Source organism: Ambystoma mexicanum, chromosome 7q, assembly GCF_040938575.1.
Source record: "Ambystoma mexicanum isolate Mex_15411 chromosome 7q, UKY_AmexF1_1, whole genome shotgun sequence".
NCBI lineage: Eukaryota > Metazoa > Chordata > Amphibia > Caudata > Ambystomatidae > Ambystoma > Ambystoma mexicanum.
The window spans coordinates 542,969,027-542,979,970 of NC_090941.1; the positions used below are offsets into that span (position 1 = coordinate 542,969,027).

Consider the following 10,944-nt stretch of genomic DNA (forward strand, 5'->3'; position numbering starts at 1 on the left):
TGAACTACCTAATAAAAGAGGAATATGCTAGTGTGTGTGCAAAGACGACTTAGAGCATTGGAATCCCACTGAGGTGGGGCTGCCATTTCTGGTGACCCTTTCAGGGGCTGTAAATCATGCCCAGGCCTTTCTTGCACAAATTGCCGAGTACCATGGGAAAGCAGGTGCCCAGATGAAGTGGCATTAAGGCGTAAAAGCATTTCAAACAATGGCTTAGGTCTTGTGCTATCCCAGATTCTGCTAATAATGTGTGGTAAAGAAAGATCATGGACCGCCAAGGTAGGTTTACTGTTGCTTTAATATCCAGGTCTTGCACTTCTCAACCGGGGTACACACTGGGATGGTAGGGGACACGGACACACGACATGAAGGAGAAACACTGGGCTTGCCCCACACCCATGCACAACTATCCAACTCTCAGGCACCAACGGTCACACCCAGAACACTCCGAACCATCACATTCCACTGAGGCCATGACATCACCAGACTCCAAACTAAAATTACAACACCTCTCCATCCCTTGGGAAAACACAAACACGGAAGAAGGGGGAACCGTGACCAGCACTAAACTCACACTCATCATAGATGCTTACGCGCACCAGATTTCCTGCACACAGCGGCTGTCAATGTCCAGAAACTCTGGCACAAGGAAACGCAAGGAAATTTCACAGGCCAACCAGACCAATCAAAATACCGAAGGCCCTACTCCACCAACACTGCCACACTCACACCGCTCTCATACCTCACTCATTCCTGCTACACTTACACAAGTGTCCACCAACTTTGAACATGACTGCTATAACTACACCCCTCGACAGAAACCATCAAGAACTAAAAACAAAACCCCACCTCCACCTTTCCTGAGCGGCCACTGGGAACCTAAGGACTACCACTCCTAAATGTACCAATTGCACAGAGAACAATCACAAACTAACACACCTCTCCAACTACACTCCATACAACGTCCGCTCTGGTCTGCCCCTACCATAGCCTCAGAATTGCCACCTCTGAGCACTAACCAGCTCCAATACGAGCAAACAACAATTGCCAAACACCATCGAGGTACCCACTAAGAACTAAACCAAAATCAACAACTCGAACACTTACACTCAGCACTACCTACCAAAACTGCAACACTCTACCACTGAACCCCTCGCAAACTTGCACCACTCCTAAACATCTTGGCATCTTGCACCACTCTCAAAACACCCCCAGCTAAAACCACCTACCTCCAATACCTAGAAGAGAGGCAACTGGGAAAACTCATACACATAATGGAAATAGCCCCATCACTATGAAAAACTAAAATGAGCACACCCTTGCTCACTATATACCACCTCGCATAACTCGAGGAAAAACCCAAACTGGCACAACTCAACCAAGCACACCCTTGCTCTCACCATAACACCTCAACAGAGCACCCCTTGCTCATGTAAACACACCAAACAGAGCACACAACTGCTCACTGTAAAACACCTCAACTGAGCACTTTTGCTCTCTAAAAACCACCTTGCACAACTCATGCAACAACTAACAGAGCACACCCTTGCTCCCATAAACACTTCCACAGGGCACACCCTTGCTCCGGTAAATCATACCCTTTCTCACTGTAAAACGCTAACTGAGCACACCCTTGTGCACACCATACACCACCTTGCATGACTCGAGAAACAACTCAAACAAGCACACCCTTGCTCATTACAACAAACTCCTACAAACAGAATCCAACGTCACAAATAAAACTCAAACGCCAGACCGCCAGGCCCGAACTCTAGAACTATTTAACAAATACATTGACTCAACAACTAACATTTTGACTCACACTCACCAGTCCCAGCCAATCTCGGCACACTCCCCATCCATACAGCACAACCAACAATACTCTGTTGAATAACAAATATCTATATGCCTAAACGGAAGGCTGCAAAACGATGAATGCAGAATGTTCATTGTAGCAGAACGATGAGTCTCTCCAGATAAAGCAAACTTCAGAAACACCAACATAAAGATAACCCCATCTTTGAAGTCCACAAAGCCAACACCCTCAAGTCCGAAAATGGGAAAGACATGGGCAACATGTAACAACCACTGCCTCATTCTTAGTAAAACAGTCATTTAAAAAAAAATGCTCAGTCCCTCTTGATAGAAAGCCAACCCCCTCCCACATGTCCAATGCGGCAAGACGGTAACTGTGCCTTAACAGCTACATCCCCATCTCACTATAGCTACATAAACATTACATGTCACTACCCAGACACCTTAACTGGGGAACGGAGGTCACAACAGAACACACCACAGAATTACAGACAACGGCCTCAAACAACATAACCCCCTAACCCCCCCCCCCGGGGAAACAACCCAACGTGGGCCACATTAACACAAAAAAACAGGCCCTAGACACTAACCTACTGACGTCATTCTACCCTGGCTCAAGTTCTGATGGGTCACGAAAACTGTCCAGCGCATCGTCCAAAAACCCATATGCACTGGCAGCACTGGCATCTCCTTTGCTCAGTGGGGGCTCTTCCATCCTCTTATGATGTTCCACGCCATGCCCAGGACACCCCATTCCCCATAACAGGGTCTCTGGATTCACCTTTAATCCTCCAGCACTGGTGCTGGCACTCCCCACTCTCTCGTCACACAGTTGTATGTAGTTTCCCTTGCCGGCGACTTCAGATGAAAGTCTCATGGTCACGTGTCTCATTACCTCGATCACGCCGTGAGCGGGGCACGACCCGCAGGCACACCAACGGCCGTTCACGTGACCGGCCCCAAACGCCCTGCACAACTGTGATGTCATCATTTCTCCAAAGGATACCGTCTCTGTAAACTCCGTCGGAGCTCCCTCAAGGCCACTTTCCACAGCAATTGGCCACCCATTACTCTGTGCTGTGCAGCCACCTGGAAGGGCCCGGGGCACCCACAACCGCTGACCAGCTCTCCTCTGGCAGGACTGTTGGATTAGTCTGCGGCTAGGATGCAGGGACACCCTCTAACTCTCCGGTCCTCCGCTGCAAGGAGAACAGGAGCACCGCTCAATGTCCGGCCCCAAAAGGTGCAATCTGCATTCCTCCTCGAGTCTCACCTTAAGCAGAGGGAAGGGCTGCTGCATAACCTCCTCTCAAACCCCAGCACCTTTCTAGGCTCCCACCTCTTAGGAGACCCCATCGCGGCTCCAGAACTGCTCCTGCTCATACATAGGGACCGCCGTGCTGGCAAACTTGGCCACAAGTACTCGCTTCAGCGTTGGCTGGCCGACAGAAATGCAGGGCCTGCCTGGGTGTGGGGAAGACAATCGGGAGGCAACACAAACAGTGAGCAGAGCCAACAGAACTTTGTCCTGGGAATCCACAGACTAACATGCAGGAGAGGGGTGTTGCCATACCCAGACAAAGTTTGCAGGAGGGATGCATTGATCGCACTCCTTCCACTCTCACAACCAAAACTCACCGGCTCCCACTTATTGCCACACACACACCCCACAGATCACAACCATATCAAAAGCAAACCAACTTCCAACCATTCCAACATCAGACACATGCACGCTGCCTCATTCGTTCAGTGCAGACATACGTATACGGGGACAGTGGAATGAAGCACACACATACAGTGCAACCTCTCAACAACAGGCAAGTAATTCATCTCACCCGCGCCACGTACGTCCTTACCAGTATACTCATGCATGCGTCAATCAAACCACAACCAAACCACAACACTACCAGACTCGCTCACAAAGAAACAACATTTAAATATATATCTCGTGCTCCTTGTAGCAGTGCAAACTTAAAATAGGGCTAAACTTTGAAAACCTAAACAAACTAAATACAACCTTCAGGACAAGACACGTATGCATACATTTTCTTTTATAATTCAATTGATCCACTAGCCATAACAGCTCTATTCATTTGAACGCTATTATAATTCACAGCAAACTAAATTAATTTAAAACACAGAACCTTTTTTGTTTGATGACTTCCTTAAACTCTTTTACCTATAAGTTTCATTATACTCACCAAAGGCACAACCATTTTTGATTGGATAATGCTACTTCCAGTACCAATATTTGAGCGTACTTGTCCACTGTATAATTTCACCATATGTACCTCACGTCTGAGTGTACCTTTTTCTTTACCAATAAAATCTCAAAACCCTGACTTCAAGCATAAACATTGGTGCACAAGTTATACTTGGGGTGACAAATAATTTGCTTCACATTGGGCCACAACACACCACACAACATAACGAGACAACGGGCCAACAAATTCTCAGGTTCTTCTCTTAACCTCAATACTGAAAATGCCCACAAATTCCATTGGACATCAGTTATTTAACTCAAACATAACCTTATAACGTGTTCCCCTCAATAATTCTCAATTGCATCCTAAAATTTGCATTTTTCAGCAAAAAAATATCTACGTTATCTTTGAAGACAAAACAAATAATTTTGTAAAATCCACTTCGGAAATGTCCTTTAAAAAAACAATTGTCCTTTAAAATCCCCAAAAACTGTATCCTTTAAAATCCACAAAAGCTGCATCATCATAGTTGTAGAAATCCGGGCATAGCCCCTTATAAGTGGTAGCTTGATCAGGGCCACACACCAAAATGTATGCCAAAATCTGCATGTGCTCGCTTGATCAGGGCTAACACACTCTTAATGTACCTCAATATATGCAGGATATACGTTTTAAAAAAACTTTGCATAATTGTATGCCTCATTCTATTGGCATGCTTCAGCACGTTTGAGTGCAATGACGCTCATATTACTTCAAACCAAAACACTGATAAAAGATTGAAATAAAGACATTAAATTTCCTTAATTGTCACCTGCACTCCATACAATTTAAAACTGCCGCATTGCTATAAGGCAATTCACTAACATCATAAGACAAATGAGGTACGTCTTACAGTTATCTGGTAATGTTCTTCCATACTGAAAGTACTCCTTTTTTTCATCGCTAGTAGAAACATTCCTTCATAGTTATGATTTACTTTGTTTACACGCGCACAAGAAAAACACTGGGAAACGGTTCCTCTCCAACGCACCTCTTTCCGGCTCAAAAGAATGTATGCTGCATGCTGCACGTCACGTTGCACGTTCAAATCTCCACCAACACCATGGAAGTTCCACCAGACGTCATCATTCACACAAGGACAGGAAGAGGACCGACCTCGCTGGGCCTCTGTTGACAACTGTCATTTCACGCAGCGTTTTTTTAAAACAGGCAGGTTATTTCTGCAATAATGCCCAATTTATCCAAAGTGCATCAGCATATTTGAAATCACTCCTTTATAATGGCACACCGCATTTTCTATATCTATTTTCCCTATTCTTGGTAGACAACAAAAGCTATGGCGCCATCTGCTGCGTTACTGCAGGTACTGAATAGCTAATAGTTATTCATTTCAACTGTAAAACGGGTGCTATTCCATTTACACACACCGCCGCTCAATCTTCCCTTTTTCTGTTTCAATTTCTCTCCCTTGCCCGAACTGGTTATAATCACCAATGTCATATTAGAAGACAAGTCTTTTTTTATAATTTTTCCTACTGGTGCCGGAACAAAGTCAATGCTCATAATTGATTGAAAGCACAACATCTTATTATGTTTCTCTCACTGGGAGCGGGCTCTCCCTTGGTGGGAGTCTCTGAGTAGTTTCATTTGTGATGGGGACCTCCCTCCCAGAGAGTCCAAATGTCATTTTTTTTATCTTTATGCTGGGGAGGATGGATATACAAACACATGGGGAACGTTGGGTCTCTCATTACAACTGCTGCCCCCCCCCCCACAGCTCTCCTTACTGACATTAGTGTTGCTGAAGCTACTCTTGTTGTTTTCTTGTCCTTTTTCCTTCCTCTTTATATCCCATCCTCGTCGTCAATTGTTATGAAGTATATTTGGATGTAGTGAAGCTGAGACTCGAGACACAGACCTGCTGTGTAGTCATTGTTGTTTGATCCAGGCAGCTTTATTTAAATAGTTACAAATGTACATAATCCATTTTCTCTTGATGGTATTTACAGTGGACATGAGACAAGACATAACTCTATAACAGGAAACCCATCGGCCATCTGTAGTAATGAAGATGAGGCGTACTTTATTATGATTTATGTAGTTTATTGGAAGGAAGTCCTCAACAGCCAACCTCCTTCATGCAGGCATCTTCTTGTCTGGTTCTTAGCACAGGTTCCAGAACCAGACAAGAAGAACACTCCTAAATGGAACTAAACATGCACCAGTCTACATCATAACATCTCCTCCTCCACCTTATTTATGAAGGATAAGGTTGTGAAGAATGTTATGTTTTGAGGTTGGGAGATCAGTACAGATACACAGGAGCCTCAGGTGATCGTAGACAGCTTTACTGGGTTCGTGGTTACAGGGAACACAACAGGAACATACATTAGGTAATCAGGACAAGTACTTAATCAGAGAGACATCCACCGGTCCCCCTGCTCTTAGGTTTCAGTTCCAACTGATCTCTTATGGAATGAAAGCAGTTTCACCCAATAACATTCCACAGCCAACACTCCATTCTGAACACTCTAACTCAAACACACATATCAGGGAAAGACCAGAGTAAGTAAAACCCAACACATCTCCCCCCTTACATAACAATGAAATGATGGGAAGGCAGAGGGATGGTGAACTATGCAATTTGGAGTTAAACACTTAGAGAAAACAATCCACAAACATCCTCCTAAAATGTGCCCATCCAAACAATCAAGCTATTTCCTTACAGAGACCTTTGCAGTAGCTACATGAAGCCACACTACTCCTGAACTATCACCAGTACCATAACAGGCCTATTATGGAACTAACACTCGGGGACCAGCCCTCCTTCTAACGCAATTCTTACTCCAATCATACATCACTACTGTGCCCTACTTCATCATCCACCAACAACTGGTTGTGCCAACACACAAACAAACAGGGTTCTACCCCACTGACCGCCTAAAGCAACACTTACAAACCACTTTATGGCACCAAACGATAACATCGGCACCACATACCACTGCGTATGGCACCAACTAAAAGTCAGTACAATACTGGAGCAACCATATGCTCTATCGGGTAATAAAACCCACATCACAATAGTACTAACACTGAGCAACCATATGCTCATTCAGGTATTCAAACCCACACCACAATAGGTGCCACAACTGAGCAACCATATGCTCATTAAGGTATTCAAACCTGCACCACCATAGGTGCCAAAACTGAGCAACCATTTGCTCACTCAGGTATTCAAACCTACACCACAATAGGTGCCACAACTGAGCAACCATATGCTCATTCAGGTATTCAAACCTACACCACCGTAGATGCCAAAACTGAGCAACCATCTGCTCACTCAGGTATTCAAACCTACACCACAATAGGTGCCACAACTGAGCAACCATATGCTCATTCAGGTATTCAAACCTACACCACCATAGGTGCCAAAATGTCAGTTACAAACACCACAAACACTTCCTCATCACACGTCTCTTACAAAACAAGCAAAGATAAATTGAGAGTACAAGAATGGTAAGCGAGAGTTCAACACTACTATCGAGTCCATAATCTTTACCCTACAAAGTCCTTTGTGTTTGATGAACCTGTGAATGAAAAATGTGGTTAGCCAAATTAACATACATTACATTTGTGTGTACCTGTGAAAAAAAATTAAACATCACCATGCATATAGGAATATGAGCATTTGTTTGAAATACATCTGATAACTCCATAGCACACGACACTTTTGGCTACTCACGTTCCTGGTGCCAAACATCACCAAACTGCTGTGGTTTTACTATATGTCACCCCAAGTTTGCCATCTCTCTTGGCACTATGCTACCGGGAATCACCTACCCACAAAGCATGTCCACTGAATGCTATTGGGACAGCTTAACCAGAACCTATATCAACTGCATGTCACATTGCAAGCAATAGGTTTTCACATTGCAGGTAAAAATTGATGGCATCACACTCATGCGTCACATTAACTCACATTGTATGCCAACAAACAAATCGGTTGCCACGGCCCATTAAATGGGTCTACAGATGACCTGAGCACAGCCGCTTGTTGGCTGCACCAATTTGTGACACAAACAATAAATAAAACATTGCCACTCTACATTAGAGGTGAATGCTGTGACCATCGCAACGTACACATTGGCCTTCACCTATCCCAAATACAGTTAACAGTACCTGGAAAACTTCAACACGGCAGCAGCACAAACCGTGTTATCAGGAAAGAAGAAAAACATAACAGCCTTAACGTGGACACAGGGCACTCTATAAACCGAAGGACCCTGTACACGAACTGTTAAGTTGACATTCTCACTGTTTTGACTCTGATGATCCGAAACGTGTAATTTTCCCTTTCATTGCAGATCCCAATGAAAACGTCTCCTTTTCTTTTTTCGAACCATCCCAAAACAACGGACGTCTAGAGCACGTTGAAAAACACATTTCCTCTTTTTTCGAACCATCCCAAAACAACGGACGTCTAGAGCACGTTGAAAAACACATTTCCTTTCACTTCCTGGTATTACGCAATTCGTGTGGGACGTTGAGCACGTTGAAAGGTTCTTTTCTCAGAGCTCCCTGATAGTTCCAGCTCTAAAGAACGTCCTCCTCACATTCGCTCAGCCTGCATCGCCGATACCCCAGGGAGCAGAGTGACATCATCATTACTGTGGAGAGCGCAGCCACAAACACAGCTCCCATGACCAACCGTCAACCATCCGCAAGGCCTTGATCTTTACAATCCCCAGACTGTCCTCATCGGAACACTCCTGACTCCAGCGCCCGGATCACAGTAAGACTGGCGACACTTTCCGTTATTTATTTATTTATTTTTTTCACTGGTGCCTTTCTCCACAGCTCTGGATAGGTCCCATTAGTTATACACTGAAGCACAGTTCACTGAACACGCGTTCTCCCGGCCCCCAAGCATGCATGCTGTCATCAAACTACACTGCCAAGCATTTATACTCCGATATGTCAGAGTCCCAGACTTCTGCTATAAGCGCTCGTAGTGACACACTATGGAAGGAGCACTTCCTCAGATGCTTGTGGCAGTTCTTTTAACTGTGCTGTGCACTACCCCCAAGTTTCCTCCAGTGTCCCATTTATAATGCTCACAGTCACACGGGACAGGGGTGTGCTCACCTTAGGGCCAGAGAGGGACCCTTCAGGTCTAGGGTGGACCGGTGGATGCCTCTGTTTCCACTCTGCTATCTGGTGGATGTCGCTCGTGTGGATTTTTTCCTGACAGTCACTTATGCCTTGTGGTTTCAGCTTCTTCTTACTCTATTACTCCTTTTCAGTACGTTTCTTGCTCCTCTTCTCCTTTACTCCTTTCTGTACTTCCTTTCTTCAGCCTCCAAGATCCTCGTCGCCAATGTTATGTTTTGAGGTTGGGAGATCAGTACAGATACACAGGAGCCTCAGGTGATCGTAGACAGCTTTACTGGGTTCGTGGTTACAGGGAACACAACAGGAACATACATTAGGTAATCAGGACAAGTACTTAATCAGAGAGACATCCACCGGTCCCCCTGCTCTTAGGTTTCAGTTCCAACTGATCTCTTATGGAATGAAAGCAGTTTCACCCAATAACATTCCACAGCCAACACTCCATTCTGAACACTCTAACTCAAACACACATATCAGGGAAAGACCAGAGTAAGTAAAACCCAACAAAGAACTATATACATAAAATATAACATGCAACCTAACAAGGCTAATAACTTGGGAAGAAACTATGTACAAGAAACATCAATATGTGATACAACATGTTTTCAAACTTCCTTACTACCATAAATTAATTCTTATAAAAAATATACATGTTGTGAATCCATAGCAGTTTCCAGGATGATGCAGTCCATGTTTGTGACTGTATATGAGGATGTTAACAGTCTCAGTAGTAAATCAAATCTCTCTTGAAATTATGTACAATTCTCCTAGCTCTCGAGGGAAGGTTATTGTTTTCACATGGATTTCTATAAATCTTTCCATCAACATACTTCTCCACCGTACCACCATCACTTGCAAGTGTATTACTTTCTTCGATATTCTTTGTTTGTCTGGATTTGTCCTTCCATATTCCTTGTGTGGAAGACTGATCAGTACCATTCCTCATCTGATCTTCTTTCTTCGCCAATATGATATCATTGCATGACCATTTGTTGCCATCTTCTAAGATTACTGACTTCTTGGAACATTTAATCACTCTCTGAGGAGAACAGAATTTGGATTCCCCTTTCATAACTCTCCTGGGTTCGCTTACCCTAATCCATTCTCCACTCTGAACCTTACTTTATTTTACGTGCTTTTGTCTATCGTAGTATTTCTTGTATTCATCTTGCCTCCAGTTTACTTTCCTTCATCCATATCAACCTTTTTTCTCTTCTTTATAGTCATCCAAGCAGGTCTAAGTCTATTATTGGCAATTCTCCCTCTCATCAAGGTGAAAGGTTCCACTTCTGTCACTGAGTGTGGAGTGACTTTATATGTATTCAGCGCTTCTTTGAGTGTTTCTTTCCACGGCAAGCTATTGGCAACAGCTAATTGAATTACGCCTTTTATGAAACAATTAATTCTTTCCACTAAGCCGTTTCCCATATTGTGGTATAACTCTGTTGTGCTGTGTTTGATGGCTCGTTCTTTCAGAAAACATTGAACTTCTTGCGACATAAATTGAGCTCCATTGTCCGATATCAACTCCTGTGGTTCACCCTCTCTACTAAAAAAATCTTCTAAAAATTGTGTAACTTTCATGGCTGAAACAGATTCCTCAATTCCACACTCCACCCATTTGGATGTATAGTCAATCAACACAATAAAATATATTTTTGACGGTTCTAATATCTCATATGGACCAGCTATATCAATAGCCAGCTTTGTCCAAACCGAGTCTGGTATGGCTATTGGTTGTAAGGGTGTGATC

At 43.9% G+C, this 10,944-nt stretch overlaps 1 protein-coding gene across 1 annotated transcript in view; it reads right to left on the minus strand.

Moving 5' to 3' along the window:
• The window catches only part of LACC1 (laccase domain containing 1), a 291,447-nt gene extending 286,461 nt beyond the window's left edge, over window positions 1-4,986 (minus strand). Inside the window, exon 1 of the mRNA XM_069639981.1 lies at window positions 4,912-4,986. The gene's annotated coding sequence lies outside the window, so the exon portion shown is untranslated. The remainder of the gene's footprint in view (window positions 1-4,911) is intronic.
• Window positions 4,987-10,944: the final 5,958 nt, after the last annotated feature.